Here is a 16,351-nt window from a genome sequence, read left to right as displayed (position 1 = left end):
GTCAGCTACGACGCAATGCCGCCTATTAACCTGAAGCTCTTTCAGCACAAGAGGCGTTTTGTGGGAGCAGCGTCGTTGAAGGTCACCGCCCACAAGTGGGTGATCTGATAAGCGCCGATGCTCAACATATCAGGCAGCAGGCCTGCCGGCGTAAGTGCATCCCAAAAATTCTCGACCTTGTAGGGCCTGGCTTTGACGTCCCCGTGCAAGAAGACGGTGTCTGTAAAACAAGTTTCTTTTAGGCAGGTGAGGCAAAATAAACTGATATTCGTCATCCTCGTTCCTGTTTCCGCGGCTCATAGTTGCCGTTGTACCCGGTGCGCTTGAGCACATGACTCTGCGAACCGTTCAACTCGGCTGCAAGAAACAGAATGCGCCACTCTGCCGACTTCACGACGATGAACTCGCAATAGCTGCAAAAGCATGTGTGATTGGGGAGGTTCAATAATGCAGATTTTATGTCCGATCTTTGGTTTTTTCACTTGCGCTGTCTTCCCGTCAAGCCATGTAGCAATTTTGACCTTGTATGGGTCGTATACAGCAGTTGTTTTATCACGAAATTCACACCTGTCTCGGCTACACGAATTGTGTTTGTTTCGTGCCGCGTGTAAAATGCGAAACTCGGTATAGTCATATTCCTGTTTGACACCACTAAAACCCACTTTGTATAGAGAAAGAAACAGAGCAGTGTAGTTACGCGGTTGAATGGCTGTTTAATAGTCATGCATGTATTACTTCATTAGGTAGAGTTGGGCTTGTGTAAATAAAAATAATTAAAAAGTTGGCGTCATAATTTTTAGCGAATGTGGAGATCTTTCATTAACAATTTTAGACAAATAAGACGACATAAGTATACGTTTTCATTTTCTGAAAATGATATATTTGTTATATTTTATCTGTCGTCTATATCGCTGATTACTTCGTGGTGTATTGAGAATTGTGGAAATATGCTACGCTGTGAAAAAACATCATTATCATAGTCTTGTCAATGTCACATCGCGAATTCTCAGCTTTTTGCATTTGGTGCTGCCGGTCTTCCAAGTCTTTGTAGTGCCCTTCCCCCGGTACTGCATTGACTACAGTGCCGGGGACGTGGGTAACTGCCTCTTTGTAAGTTTATATCATTTCACGTGAAAGCATGCTTGGCGTTCTTTTTTAGAATAAACTGACACTTGCTCTCAATTGTAGAATGCTCTTTCATTGCGAATAATTGTTCAATACTACCACCTTTACAACACATAGAACTGAAAGAATTAAAGGCAGCTTTTCTCCAGCGCCGCTCTTGTAATGATTGCAAAGGAAGTGTGTTTAGAAAAACTGTTTAATGATTTAGAGTACTTGGTACTCTACTATGGGAAAGCAAAAGTGCTGTCCCTTGGCGCCCGGTTTACATAGTAAAAAAGTGGCTGCCGTAACAAGGTCGCCACGCGTCTTCAGAAAGCAGTTTTCTAAAAAAAAGACAATGGTAGCGTGCAGTCATGGCCGATTGATTAAGGCGTTGAACTAGAAATCCATTGGGGTCTCCCCGCACAGGTTCGAATCCTCTCAGCTGCGCGAAAGTTTTTTCTTCAGGTAAAAACGTTTTTATCGAGCTGTAGGGCTGGCTCAGTAACTGATTAGCAACGTAACTAATTACACGTATTGTTATCATGGTAGCACTATACAGCTAAGTTTTGCATTTTATGCAGTTCTCGTAAAGTGTGGTTACCCGCATATTGTTTCGGACGATTGGAAAGTGTACAGGCCATGGGGCTTGACAAAGAGCTCATCTCTGAAGTCGCAGTAAATTAAAAAGAAAATGTTTGATTATGACTGCAGTCTTATTGTTACATAATATTGAAAAAATGTTGTGTTGTCCTGCGTTTATGAAGCTGTTGTTTTGCTACACTAGCAGAGCTTAATTACTGAGGCGCGTTATACCCTTCTTCGTTGGAGCCTGATATAATACCACGGAAATATGTAGGCGAAGAGAGAAGGGGAGGGCTACTATCAATGCGTTCAGTGCATGAATATTGCCTTACATAGCATATATGTAAAAGATTTGCGGTGGTAGCATCTTCATAAATTAAAAAGAAATTAAAGGAAAAAAAACTAGCACAGCGTGGTTTCGATCCACGGACCTCTGGGTTATAGGCCCAGCACGCTTCCACTGCGCCACTCTGCTGAGTACAAGCAGCCAGCTATGTAGCAGCTGTTTCATACTGAAGCCCCTTACCGATGTTGCTCTGCGTAGACCGGTATTGTTCACGCGTATACACGACGCCAACTGGTTGATTGCGTCCACCTGCTGCCGCTGTGTATTTTTTGGTCAAGGAAGGGATTACGATTACAATTACAATTACAATTAACGACGCCGAAGCCGACATTGAAGCCGACACCGGTGCCGGAATTTCCCCAAAAAGAGCTCTTTAGGGCTATCACTACGCTATCACGTTCAAATTGCATTCGCCTGCAGCCGCTTCCTATTAAATTAGAAATAAAAGCAAAGACTGATTTTCATTCAAGTCGACCAACCCAAGGTGACAGCTGTTTTTTTGTAATATCGCAATGTGGTGTATAATTTTAGGACTTTGAATACGCGGGTCATTTATCAAGTTGATTCCACGGTGTTTTTTTATCATTATTTTTAACCGCCCTCTTATCCTTGAGCATTTCCGACTCGATTGAATAATGCGCTTTTGAGCAAGTAATACCTTATTTCTGGTTATTTGTTCAACTGAAGAAAAAACTTAGTATGAAATAAAAAGGTTTTATAATCTATATTTTTCTTCGGCATGCTATGACAACGAACTGTTCGATTCTTTTAAGAAGCAGAAAAGACCTACTAAACCAAGAACTTTTCTAAGGGATTGCGAACCAGTGTGGCAGCCTGGCTGGTTTGGACGTCGTGAGGGCGGGGTGCACTGCATGATTTACCTTTGGGTAAGGGCTAGTGCTGGAGTGGCTCGAAGGGCAAAAGTACCCACTATGCACATGGCGAACCAAATGCTGTCTTCGAAATATTCAACCAAACAAAACAAGCGTATCGATATTTGTAAGCATGTTTGATTTACCAATTCATACGGGGATCGTGCGTACAAGAATTGTAAAGCGTGTGAGGTCCGTTTATAGCTTCTCGTGTTTTTCTGTAAGTCAAGCATCGCCACGACATTCCACATTTGTTCGTGGCTGCCCCTCTCCTAAGTATTTGTGTTGGTACGCCTAAGGCCTGGCTTTTTCTGAATGGTGATGCATGTTATTCATTTCTGCAACTTCTTATATATGCGATGTGAACTGTCCCACCTGTCTGTCCTTTAGCAGGCTTTCTGTCTGTGAGTCGCAACTCTCCATCAACATTATTACAACGTTGTCACTATTATTGTAATATTTGTTGGTGTTTTACGTCTACAAATTTCATGTTCGTGAGGGACGCCATATTGGAGGGTTCTGCAAAGTTCAACTGCCTGCGTTGAGCTCTTCACCACCGTGCACCTAAATCTAATTACACTGACCTCTATACCACTTCGCGTTCAAGGAAACGTGGCCGCCGGTACTCGAACCCATGACCTTTGGGTCAGATGTTGAGCCCCGCCACCAGTAAATTTCGTTATTTCTGCTTTATTGTCGGACGGTTTGTGGGAACGTTTGATCTCGAAATTAAAAAAAGAAATCGCAGCATATGCACGGAGTGAATGAGGACGAGCGGGGTGAAGCGTCCGTCCGCCCGTCCGTGCTTCAGTCCGTTCGTTCGTTCTTGCTTCCGTTTGTCCAGGCGACCATCCGTGCTTCAATACATGCGTCCGTCCATCTGTCCTTGCATCCATCCGTGAGTCCATCCATCCGTCTGTAGGTCCGTTTGTGCGTCCATCCGTCTTTGCGTCCATCTGCTAGTCTGTCTGTCGGACCATCCGTGCCTCCATCTAGTGAACGCTGATGTCCTGCTGGCTAAGCTAATAATTGCCAAAGAAGCTCGTCGCATTGATAGCACGCATGTCATTCACGACTTCGAGCCTCCGAAGACCAACGCTAAAATGATAAAAGGCGCTTAATTGATAATGAACATCACTTCATTTGCTCTTTCGCCTCATCTCTTACTGTGAAATGATTCTATTGATTTCCCACTTGGCGCAACATTGCATTATGTGCGGCTGCTCAATCTCTTTTGCAGACATGACTGTCCTGTCAAGGCACAGGGATAAGGCCACTCGGAAAATAATCAAATCATTTCACAATAGTAGATGCGGCGAAAGATGTGTTAGCCACCTCTTCATTGCCATTTCAGAGAAAGAGTACTTATATTTGGTAAAATCGCTGCGCTAATCTTTCTTTTTTTATTTGAACCACAGATGTATATTTTTGCTTATCTTTTGCTCAGGCGCTTTACCTTGATCATATTCTGATTATTTTTGCGGAATGGCGATATTTTTTGTTATTGTTTTTTAGGAAAGAGAACTTCTATTATGTGACATTTTTTGTGAGCTACATGTGTGTTGCACCTTCAATGAAAGTTCAATTGCAAGTGTGCCCTTGTGTTTTTGTTCTCTCCACCAGCCCGTGCCACGTACCACGCCCCACTTCTATCTTCCATAATGAACCGCTACCAACTAGCCCTAATGACTGTTTTGCTACAATGCTTGTAAACGTCCTCAGATTCCTCATAGCCGCTGTTAGGCGCGTTAGCCGCACAAAAGCTCTTGGAGGCTCTCGTTCCATTTCCCGACAGTCTTCAATAAAAGCAACATGAACACCCGTCGCATGCCCCGTCCCTATGTGCTGCAATGGAACGTCAGGTCTCTAAGGTCGCGCTATGCAGACCTCGTTTTCATTTCATTTCATTTATTCCACCTTAAAGGCCCGGAGGCATTACATAAGGGGGGGCGGCGTACAAGGTATGTCGAACAACTCAACAAAACTCGAAGGGTTCCAAAACGTAAACATTCAAAAAACAATGAAAAAAAAAAGGTACAATATGCAAAGTAAAACGCCAATATTACCAAATGCAAATAAAAAAGTAAAGGTACAAAGGTAAGCTTCCAGAGAAAAGTGACGACAGTTTATACATTAGTTAAAAAAAAGTATTTAAACATTGGCAGGGAAAACAGCACATTCAGTTAGATTGCGACATGTGACATTTTAGCTTACTGCGGAAAATTTGGCGGTTATTACACGTGACTATATTATCAGGTAGTTTATTCCACAGTGTTATCCCATTGGGAAAGAAGGAAGTAATCATTGCAGAAGTGTGTCCATTTATTGGTGCGATAGGGTGACTGTGGTTTATGCGGGATGAAGTTCTGTGTGATGGTTGAAGGAGGACGTGCCGTGATTGAGGGTGATAATAGAAAGCATGCGTCAGACACAATCGAGAAATGATACGACGACATTCGAGGGACGGCAGTTTCAATGATTCTTTTAGTGCAGTAACGCTGATATCGTTAGAGTATTGGGAGTAAATAAAACGGGCAGCGCGGTTCTGAATCCTTTCTAAATCGTTAGTTAGATATGTTTGTGAGGGTTGCCAAATTGAGCAAGCATATTCAAGTTTCGGTCGGACGTACGTTTCATAAGCTAATTTTTTAATGTCTGGTGAGGCTAATTTTAGGTTGCGGCGCAGGTATCCGAGAGTGCGTGAAGCTTCTGAACAGATTATTTGAATATGGGTTGACCAGGATAGCGACGATGACAGATGCACTCCTAGGTATTTGTATGATAGGGTAGGGCTAATGGGAACAGACTTTATGCTATAGGTAAATTTTTCTGGGCTCTTTTTGCGGGTGAATGACATAATTTTACACTTAGTTAGGTTTAACGGCATTAGTGACTTATCACACCAAGTTACAATTAAATTTAAATCATGTTGAAGTTTAATGCTGTCGTCTGGTGTACAGATTGGAGAGTATAAAACGCAGTCATCGGCAAAAAGTCTTAATTTGGTTAGCACATTGGTGGGTAAGTCATTTATGTATATTAGAAAAAGGAGCGGGGAGAGACAGGCACCTTGGGGGACGCCGGACGTTACGTCGGAAAGAGGTGAGTCGTGGTCATTAGCGCTGGTGAACTGCTTACGGTTTTTTAGAAAATTTTCTATCCAGAAAATTATGTTGGGAGGGATTCCAAGGTTGCATAGTTTAGAGAGTAAGAGGTTATGAGGAACACGGTCGAATGCTTTAGAGAAATCTAAAAATATGGCGTCAGTTTGAAGATTTTCATCCATGAAGTGAAGAATATCATGTGTGAATTCGGCCAGTTGTGTTTCGCATGATAGTTGTTTCCGGAAACCATGTTGGTGATCGAAGAAAAATTTGATGGATTCCAGATATGTCATTAGGTTTGAAGCTATAATATGTTCGAGCATTTTAGATGGGATGCTGGTTAAGGAAATAGGTCGGTAGTTAGCTGGGATTGCGCGGTTGCCTGATTTAAAGATGGGAATAACCTGAGCTTTCTTCCAATCGTCTGGGACGTTTCCTGTTTGTAATGATTGTGTGAAGATTAGGCAAAGTATTTGGCTTGAGACAGAAACGGTATTTTTTAGTAATTTACTGTTAATACTGTCGCAGCCCGCCGAGGATGAAACTTTAAGATTGTTAATGAGTAAGAATATTCCTTCTGGGGTAATTTCAATTTCTGGCATCGCTACAGCTGCAGATTCGGGCAGTGTTACGGTATCAGTGGTGTTGGCAGAGGAAAACACAGACGTAAAGTGGTCATTTAAAGCAGAAGCGCACTGGTCAGCGTGTATTGGTTCTCCGTCAGCGTTAGTGAGGCTTATTCGATTAGATTGTGACTTGGGGGACAGCATGCGCCAAAATTTGCTGGGATTTGATTGAAGAATTGATAGTAGGTCATGGGAAAAGAATTTGATTTTTGCAGCTTTTAGTTCGGTTAAGTACTGATTAGCGCACGCGCGGTAGCGCTCCCACGCAGTTGAACTTTGGCTTAGGCGGGCCGTTCTGTACAAGCGTTTCTTTCGGTTACAGAGTAATTTTAGCTGTTTGTTAAACCATTGGCAGTTTGAATCTGATTTAATGAGGGTAGAAGGAATATATTTGTTTTTGAGGTTAAGCATTGTAGTCTTAAAAAGTTCCCAGTTACAGTTGACACTTCGTTTTAGGTGCGTATTCCTAAAGTTTTCTAAGAAGTTGGCGAGTTCGTGATTAATCGCATCAAAATTTGCTCTCTTGTAATCCGTGATTACCTTCCGTGTGGGTGATTTCTTTTTAAGCGGGGAGGCGATGCAAATATGGATTAGGTTGTGGTCACTAAGACCAGGGAGCGTATTAATGGTTTTTATGTCGTCAGGGCTCGAAGTTAGTAGGAGGTCTAGTATGTTATTGCCCCTGGTAGGGCACGTAATAGCCTGGTGAAGGTTAAAATCAAGGGCAGTGTTTAAAAATTGTTGCTCTTTAGATGATGTCTCATTCGACGCTGAAAGCAACGACCAACTGATTGAAGGATAATTGAAGTCCCCAAACAAAAATATAGGTGCATTAGAATGTTTATTTGTAATGGTGTGGAGGGATTGATGAAGTAGGTCGCAGAAGTCGGGGTGGCTGTCTGGCGGCCTATAGCAGACGCCAAAAACAAATTTCGAGGCTCCGTTGGAGACAAGAACCCAGATTAATTCTATTTTATCGTCATGGAAAATAAGTGAGGATGCTAGAGTGTTTTTAATAGCTATTAGCACGCCACCTCCTTTCTTACTTTTGCGATCCCGGCGAAAAATTGTAAAATTTAAATTGGATGGAAACACTTCCGTATCTGTGACGTCATCATGCAACCATGTTTCAGTTAGTATCACCATGTCAGCACTGATATCATTTATGAAACTGCAAAGTTCGTCGCGTTTAGGAATTATGCTTCGTATGTTAGTAAATGCAATGTTTATGTTTAGAAATGCCATAGGACGGATACACGTGTTACACGAGGCGGAATGATTGCAAACCCGTCATGTTCTGCCAACAGAGGTGGCTTCCGATGATGCGCTGTTTTCAAATGTAATGACGGGTGAGTTCCGAAGTTCTGTGACTTTATCAGTTTTCGCGTCATAGAAGTATGATTTATTTCCAACAATAAGTTTGTCTACCCTCAGCTTAAATGCACACTTTTGTGGCCGAATGAATTTGAGTAATTTAGAGCGTGCAAGGCGAGTGGCTGCTGCAAAGTCTTCTCTTACGGCGAAGGTCGTATCTTTGAGCTTAATTCCGCAGCTCAAAATCTTTTCTTTTGTTTTAAAGTGAGCGAGCTTTATCATGATTGGCCTATTCTTGTCTGGGGCAAATTTTCCGATCCGATGAGCACGTTCTATGGCTCTTGGTTCGAGCGTAATATCTAGTTGGGCGGAACAAAAGTTTATGACGTTAAGCTCTGATTCTTCCCAAGTTTCTTTAACAGAGTCCTCAATACCTAAAAAGAGAAGGTTATTGCGGCGCAGTCGATTACTAGCGTCGGTGTTAGCAGCTTTTAGCGTTTCAATTTCATGTTTGATTTTGGCGGTGTCATCGGGTACGGCGCCCGATGAGGGTTCGATTTGGACTGTTTCTAGCGCTGAGATTCGGTTTGTTAGTGCTGAGAGAACTGTTTCATGGTTAGTTTGTACTGCCTTGAGCTGAATAATATCTTCACGAATGGTTAAAACGGTTTGCTCGATCTTCTTGATAGCGTCTGATAGAGGTTCTATCTGTGCTTTAGTTGGACCGGGGTTTAGTTCCACATCCCCTGATAGTAAGAGTATCAACTGTGACAACAATTGTAGGGTGAACACATTGTAACAAGTACATAGCCAGTTGCGCAATTTCAAGTCGTAGGGGCACGACACCGTGACAAGGAAGTAGTTGTTGGTATAGTATTGTTTAGAATGGGTAAGGTAACCAACCTGGAAGGTGAGCAGCGGCGTGAACATTTTGCGCCAACCGGTGTCGTGCCCCGAGCTTTTGGTGATGTTGTGAAGATTATATAGGCCGCATTGGCCCCACGTGGTTGGTGACGTCGACGATGAGAAGCGTTGCCAGGCGTAGCTGCAGGCGCGGGCTGGTATCAGCGGGCTGACGATTGGTGACGAAATCCGTGGTTGATCCAGATGGCTTGAGGGCGCTATGGGCACGGGTAGGTCACCGGGTGGTGACCAAGCGCAGTCGCCCAGGCCAACGGTGTCTGCAACCCAACAGGCCACGATCTGGAAGGTGAGCAGCGGCGTGAACATTTTGCGCCAACCGGTGTCGTGCCCCGAGCTTTTGGTGATGTTGTGAAGATTATATAGGCCGCATTGGCCCCACGTGGTTGGTGACGTCGACGATGAGAAGCGTTGCCAGGCGTAGCTGCAGGCGCGGGCTGGTATCAGCGGGCTGACGATTGGTGACGAAATCCGTGGTTGATCCAGATGGCTTGAGGGCGCTATGGGCACGGGTAGGTCACCGGGTGGTGACCAAGCGCAGTCGCCCAGGCCAACGGTGTCTGCAACCCAACAGGCCACGATCTGGAAGGTGAGCAGCGGCGTGAACATTTTGCGCCAACCGGTGTCGTGCCCCGAGCTTTTGGTGATGTTGTGAAGATTATGTAGGCCGCATTGGCCCCACGTGGTTGGTGACGTCGACGATGAGAAGCGTTGCCAGGCGTAGCTGCAGGCGCGGGCTGGTATCAGCGGGCTGACGATTGGTGACGAAATCCGTGGTTGATCCAGATGGCTTGAGGGCGCTATGGGCACGGGTAGGTCACCGGGTGGTGACCAAGCGCAGTCGCCCAGGCCAACGGTGTCTGCAACCCAACAGGCCACGATCTGGAAGGTGAGCAGCGGCGTGAACATTTTGCGCCAACCGGTGTCGTGCCCCCTTAGGCTCCTTGCAATGAAGAATCCGCCGGATGGTATAGCTCTCCAAACCAATGTGAGAAATGACGAGCTCCGACTTCCGGGTTACGTGGGCGTTCACAGCAATGTGGTGTGACCACATCAATATATATATATATATATATATATATATATATATATATATATATATATATATATATATATATATATATATATTGTAAAACCATTGTAAGACAAGTATACTTTATAGTCAGACTCACCGTTTTATCGAATGTGTTCCGATCGCGAACACTTCCTATCTAACTGCGAGCAACATAAACGCTCTCATTAAACGACGGTATCCAGTGGACTTGGTCGATGACGCTATAGACCGAGCAGACCAATTGAATAGAGTCGACATTCTTAGCGCGAACAGTTTGTCTGAACAACGCGCTGGCACTAATCTCGTTTTAACTTACTCGGCATCAGTGCCAAAGGTTCGTTTTATACTCAAACGCCACCACAACATCCTTACCCAAAGTGAGCATATGAAAAATATCTTTCCTGAACCACCTCGCATAGTCTACCGGTGCTCTAAAAATCTCCGCGATAAGCTAACGTCATCAAAAATAAACGAACCCACAACACCTGGCTGTGCACCTTGCAACAATTCACGCTGCAAGGTTTGCCTACATATGCAAACCACCCAGGAAGCCGTTAGTACGTCGTCTAATTTCACCTTTAAAATTCGCGGCCCCTTTAATTGCGATAGCTCTAACGTCATATACATGCTCGAGTGCGCCGTCTGCCAAAAATAGTATATTGGCCATACAGAAACATCGTTCGTAATACGCTTCAACAACCATAAATCGCATACCAATACGCAACCTAACCTCCTAATCTCAAAATAAGTTCGCTTACCAGGGCACTCGTTCGAAAAAATTAGGGTCACTATACTTGAATTGGGCTTTCATTCTCACCACTATCGGGAAATCCGCGAATCGTACCTCATCTACAAATTCAACACCATGTCATCAGGCATAAACGAAAGTACAGGCACGCTTTTAGTGTGCCCACCAAGCATTATCACCCTAAACCAAGGAGGATTACAAAATTGCTGGAGTGGAAATGATTGCGCAGAAGTGAAGCCGTTCCTCTGGCAAGATGGCGGTTGTGGCGGCCATCTTACTCGGGGCATGATAAAGTATCACCGTTCAGCGATTAAAAACGAAGCGTTTCCCTTGCAAGCCCAACGAGTTTCATGTGGGAACGTTTTCGGGCCACATAGTGCTCCAAGTGCGTCTTAAAGTTACTAGTTTTTAGTAGTGAGCCTCTGATTGGAGGCAAAGTTCTTTGAAGATTCAGTCATCCATACTTGTTTCTGTGTGTTATTTCGTCGGGAACAACAATCCTTTAATATAGAACTAACGTAGCACCTACATAACGTATCAAAGCCACTTGATCTTTAAGTGGGCACTATCAGAAAAGAGCACGTTTCTGCCATCTTGGCAGTGGCCAAAGGTGGCTTCACTTCTGCTGGCGAGGCATTGCAGGAGCTTTTACTCCAGCGATTTTTTTTAATCCTCCTTGGCCTAAACCCATGGCCTGTAGCGTGATCGGTTAAGCTTGTTGGATACCGTCTCTAATGCTACTGTTATTGTGTATATTTGTGTATCCAATGTTTACAGTCACTTGAGTTTATTAATCGCCGCCGCTATCATGAATGTGGATGCGAGACTTTATTTTAAGCGCGTGCGCAATAAAAGCATCAACTATTCATCCTATTCATATCCCAATGACTGCGCTGTGTATATGACGCGCTATCTGACTGTAATATCGCGCGCTTTTTGATATTTTGATATCCATGTTTCATTGTTGTTTTATCATTATCTATTTCCGGTTCTTACAGAGTTATGCTGTGTGCACGAAGAAGTAATTTCTGTTCTTTGGTGTTATACATTTTTATAAATGTATATATATTTATTTATATTTTGCATGATATCTAACTGTACCGTCATCAACACTTCACGCTATGAATCGTCTAATCGCTGATATACGTCGCCGATCTTTATTATCTCATGTGAATCGTATTTATAAGCAAGCGCGTTGACGTGTACTTGTTACTTTCACAAAGGCTGGTCCACCAGCTGACACGTTGGTCAAAATATACCGTGCAAAACCAACGTGCGTCGTACTCTATTCCCCCCCTCCCATATATATATATATATATATATATATATATATATATATATATATATATATATATATATATATATTTCCAAGCGCCCACACCAGAGCCAAAAGAGCCAAACACTCTTTCTCTGTCACGCTGCAATTAGTTTCGACTTTCGTCAGAGTGCGGCTAGCGTAGGCTACAGCGTATTCTGAATAGCCGGGCTTTCGTTGAGCGAGGACTGCGCCTAGCCCGACGCCGCTGGAGTCGGTGTGCACTTCGGTAGGAGCCGTCGGGTCGAAGTGGCGAAGAATAGGTGGGGAGGTGAGCAGACCAGACGGCGCAGAGTAGTGAAGGCAACGCCACATGCAGGGGACAAGGAGGAGAGGTTCACGTCACCGCGAAGAAGCTGGGTTAGTGGTGACATGATGAACGCAAAATTGCGAACAAAGCGCCGGAAATAAGAGCATAGGCCTACAAAACTGCGAAGTTCCTTCATGGTCGTCGGCTTGAGAAATTCTATGACTGCTCGAAGTTTTGCTGGGTCAGGTAATACGCCGTGCTTCGACACAATGTGGCCTAGGATGACGAGCTCGCGTGCAGCAAAGCGGCATTTTTTCAGGTTAAGCTGCAGGCCAGCGTTGGTACGACAAGTCAAAACGTGCCTGAGGCGAATGAGGTGCGTCGGAAAGTCGTGCGAGAAAACCCCGACATCGTCGAGGTAGCAGAGGCACATATTCCACTTGAGGCCACGTAGCGTATTATCCATAGGTCGTTCAAACGTGGCGGGCGCGTTACAAAGCCCAAAGGGCATGACATTAAAGTCGTATAGTCCATCAGGTGCAATAAATGCAGTTTTTTGGCGATCGGCTTCAGCCATTGGAACTTACCAGTAGCCAGACCGCAAATCTAGCGACGAGAAGAATTCCGCTCCGTGAAGGGTGTCAATGGCGTCATCAATGAACGGCAAAGGATATACGTCCTTGCGGGTTATCTTATTCAAACGACGATAGTCCACGCAAAATCGGATGGATCCGTCTTTCTTACGCACCTGGATGACAGGAGACACCCAGGGACTGTGAGATGGTCGAATGACGTCTCTACGAAGCATATCTTCGACTTGATCGTTGATGACGCGGTGCTCTTCAGTGGAGACACGGTAGGGTCTTTGACGCAGTGGCTGGTGTAGGCCGGTGTCAACATGATGCTTGACTTGCGACGTGCGGCCTAGTTGAGGTTGCGACACATCGAAAGAATTCCGGAACTCATGCAGAAGATCAAGCAGGTCGGCATGTTCTGTGGGAGTGAGGGTGTCGGCGATGGCGCTGGAAAACGTATCTTTGGACGACTCCTCAAAGGCCGACAGTGATTTTGGGTGGTCGCAGTAGTCATCCGGGACATCAACCAAAGACGAAGGGTCGAAATCCTGCACGCGGCCGAGACATTCCCCTGCAAGCAAAGTGACAGGTGTGGAAAGCGGGTTGTGTATGAACATATTGCTTCTTCCGGCGGCAAGGTCAATCGTTGCGAAAGGCAGCGGCAGAGCTCGACGACTCGTGAAGATGTCGGAAGGCATAAAAAAGACTGTAGCGTCAGTGTAGGCGTTGCATGAAACGGGAACAAGTGCGAAATTTTCATGTGGAATATCGGTATCTTCATGCACGAACAACTTCGGCGGCTGATGAAGAGCGTCAAGTAATGGGACATCACAAAAGGGTGAGAACTCAACTTCAGCGCGTGCGCAGTCGATGACGGCATTATGGCGGGATAGGAAGTACACCCGAGGGTGACGTCATGCGAACAGACAGCGAGGACAATAAACTCCACGATGTAAACAATGCCTTCGATAGACACTCTTGCAGTGCAGGCTGCGAGAGGCGTCACTTGCTGTGCACTTGTGGTGTGGAGTCACAGTCCCGAAAGCGGCGTGGTGACTTTACCTAATACACGCAGACATTAGCGGCAATAACAGAAACAGCGGTGCCGGTGTCCACAAGAGCGAAAGTACAATAACCTTCAACAGTTACTGCGACCACGTTAGCAGGAGAGGGGCGAGGGCTTAGACAGTTCGAAAATGGCGCAGTTCTTGCCTCTTGAACTGCGGTGCTTAGTTTTTCTGGTCAGAAGGTCCGGGCCCGTGACGCATGCGGGAGGGCGATCGCCAACGAGGAGAGGGTGCGCGCGGCGTCATGAAGTCGGGGTCGTTGGGAGGGGCATAGCGAAGTCACGAGACCGGCCCGTATTGCGCGAAGGGTTGGCTGCCGGGTTGCGACGATCGGACATTGTCGGCGAACGTCTGAGGTCGACGGCGGCAGTAGCGGGCAACGTGTCCGGGAGTGAAGCAGGCTTCGCATATCGGTCGGTTATCGGGCGTCCTCCAAGGATTCGTGACTGGTGGTGCCGCCCAAGGTGCAGTATAAGCAGCCGGGTGTGCGGGCTGTGAGCGAGAGTTGTAGGGTGGTTGCGGAAGCCTACGCACAGCGTCTGCATATGGGAACAGCGCTGCTATAGGCTGCATCTGACGACAGAAAATCTTATGCGCGTCCTAACTTCAGTTGCAAAAGGCTTGCTTCGTACGCTTCGCAACCCAGGATGTACAGCGAGTCGTGATTCCGAGAAACCGAAGCACCTAGTCGTCATACCACACTACACAAGATATCGCACAACCTAAAGAAATTAGCTAAGCGCTCTGAAGTTAGGGTTGTCTTTTCGGCTCCCAAGAAATTGGTCAGCCTGTGTGGCCTTCATGACCATGACGGAAAACCCAAAGGTTGTAGTAAGAAGCATCGAACTGTTTACGTTCCCTGTATCATATGCGTTGTTTATCGTATCCCGCTTTCTTGTGGTAAAGAGTATATTGGACAGATGGGCCGTTGTCTTAATGATCGATTAAGAGAACATTGTAATAATGTGAAAAACGGCCAGGGAAGTTGGTTGGCCATACATTGTAAATCCTGCGGCTGCGTGCCGATATTCAATGCATGCACAGTTATCAAGAGAATGTTTGACAAGCTTACTGGAGAGATTATTGAGGCTGAGGCTATCGCTTCACTGGGGTCTAAGTGCGTCATCACTCCCTCTATTATGCTCAGTGATAAAGAATTGTATTATCTAAGAAATTAATTTTTTTTGTGCGCATCATTCATGTCTTGTGATGTTATTTTTCTTGGTGATATAGGCGAGTGTGCGGTGGTAATAAACATTATGTTGGAAGTTAGCGCCTGTGCCGTGTGTCCTCGTCTTGTGTCCCCGTTTCTTTGCGCTATTTTCTGTCGTCACAATGCACCAACAAGCCCAAATTTCGACAGTGTTGAGGCTGAATCTCTTGCGAACAGACAACAGGAGAAGCCAAAGCTGCGCTGCATACGTTAGGGGTGCGGCCACAGGCTGCACGGCTGGCGAATAGGTGACAAGAGGGCCTACCCGCGGCGTGACACGCTGGCAGTGAACAAGGCTGGATAGAGGCAGCTCGTGGTGCGCAAGAGGAACAGCTTGGGCAACGTCTTCCTAAATAGCAGTGTAAAGCGGGGTAGGTAGACGGGTGGTTGTCTCGTGAGTGAAAGGCACTAGGGAAAGTTGGCGGGTGACTTCCTCACGAACGAAGGCTCGGACTTGCTGAAGCAACGGTGAATTGTCAGGCAGGGTGTCGAAACTGGACAGTGACTCAACACCATGCTGAGGCTGCCGAGTCAGAGTGCGTTGCTTTTTCAACTCGTCGTAGCTCTGACACAAGCTGACGACTTCGGAAACTGTGCTCGGATTTCTTGCGAAGAGCATTTGGAATGCGCCGTCGTCGATTCCCTTCAGGATGTATTTGACCTTGTCAGATTCAGGCATGGTGTCATGCGCACGTCGACAAAGGTCGACGACGTCCTCAATATAGCTGGTAAAGGTCTCACCAGTCTGCTGAGAGCAGACGCGCAAGCGCTGTTCTACCCGCTGCTTGCGGACAGCCGGCCGACCGAACAGTTCAGCACATGACGTCTTGAAGACGCTCCATGTGGGGATGTTGTGTTTGTGGTTCTTAAACCACAATTCGGCGACGCCAGTGAGATAAAATATGACGTGGCCCAGCTTGTCGGCTTCATTTCACTTATTGTTGGCGCTGACCAGTTCGTAGTGCTCGAGCCAGTATTCGACGTTGGTCCCATCCGCACCGCTTAAGACCTTCGGGACCCGTAGCCTAGGATGGCCAGGGCAGTTGATCTGGGGCGAAGGCGCCGATGGAGTGGTGTTGTCAGTTATGACAGGCGGTAGCGTGCGGCTTCGCAGCACCAGGGTGTAGCAACGGGGATTAACAGGACCTTCCACCAAATGTGAAGAGGTTTATTAGCCGTTGAAAACAGCGACGAGACAGCGTGAAGAACCGTCCCGCGATCGGCACAGCAACGTACCGAAGCACGAGCCGAGAGAGC

The 16,351-nt window shown here is 46.0% G+C and overlaps 1 non-coding gene across 1 annotated transcript; it reads right to left on the bottom strand.

Moving 5' to 3' along the window:
• Positions 1–2,092: 2,092 nt before the first annotated feature.
• Positions 2,093–2,164, bottom strand: TRNAI-UAU (transfer RNA methionine (anticodon CAU)). The gene has a single exon. It is a non-coding gene; the product is annotated as a tRNA-Ile (tRNA).
• Between the last annotated feature and the right edge of the window lie 14,187 nt (positions 2,165–16,351).

This window comes from Rhipicephalus microplus, chromosome 5 (assembly GCF_043290135.1).
Source record: "Rhipicephalus microplus isolate Deutch F79 chromosome 5, USDA_Rmic, whole genome shotgun sequence".
In the NCBI taxonomy this organism is placed as follows: Eukaryota; Metazoa; Arthropoda; class Arachnida; order Ixodida; family Ixodidae; genus Rhipicephalus; species Rhipicephalus microplus.
Note: the sequence above shows the minus strand (reverse complement) of the source record. Positions and strands in the feature narration are given on the sequence as shown.